Source organism: Diadema antillarum, unplaced genomic scaffold (genome assembly GCF_040938485.1).
Source record: "Diadema antillarum isolate AM-2024a unplaced genomic scaffold, OU_Dant_1.0 seq00002941_RagTag, whole genome shotgun sequence".
NCBI lineage: Eukaryota > Metazoa > Echinodermata > Echinoidea > Diadematoida > Diadematidae > Diadema > Diadema antillarum.
In genome coordinates this window covers 4087-5000 of record NW_027273534.1, presented here as the reverse complement: position 1 = coordinate 5000, position 914 = coordinate 4087, and positions in this window count along the sequence as shown.

Genomic DNA, 914 nt, shown 5'->3' with positions numbered 1-914 from the left:
TGGGCTTTCCAGCGGAACGGTTGCTGCCTCGCCTGCCGGAACTCCGGGGGAGCTTCCTGTACAACACCGCTGTCTTTTTCGGCAGCCCCGAACTTTAATACATGTTTCTTTTCTGGCCACTCCGGTGCCGGGATGGTGCCCGATTCGACTTTAATTTATTCCCACAAGACTGCAAGGCAACAGCCAGAGACACACATACAACGCACACACACACACACACACACACACACACAGAGCAAAGAAGAGCAACAAAAAGAACAAAGACAGAACACAGACTGCAGAGTTTCATCTCCTCGTGGTCCGATTCATCGCAAGCAATCGAGAGGAACGCTATGAGCCACAACTCCGGGTAGGGAGCTGAGGGACAACAGATGGGAGCTCGCCTCTTCGTGCACTCTCTTCCACCCCGTCGGCTTTTCAGCGGGACGTTGACCGTCTGTCCCGCCGGAACTCCGGGGGAGCTAACGGTGCAAGCACCCAAGCACCGTTGTCCTTTCGGGGACACTACACTTTCTCTTCTGGCCACTCCGGTGCCGTAATGGTGCCCGATTCGACTTCAACGTTCCCACACGAACACAGACAGACATCCACACACACAACGCACGCACGCACATGCACACACACACACACACACACACACACAGCAAAGAACAGCAACAACAAGAACAAAAAAAAAAAAAAAAAAACCAGAACACAGACAACGAAAGTTTCATATCCTCGTGGTCCGATTCGTCAGCTTCTCTTCTGGCCACTCCGGCGCCGTACTGGTGCCCGATTCGACTTCAACGTTAGTACACGACCACAGACAGACATCCACACACAAAACGCACACACACACGCACACCCACACACACTCACACACAGAGCAAAGAAGAGCAACAACAAGAACAAAAACAGAACACAGACAGTGGAAT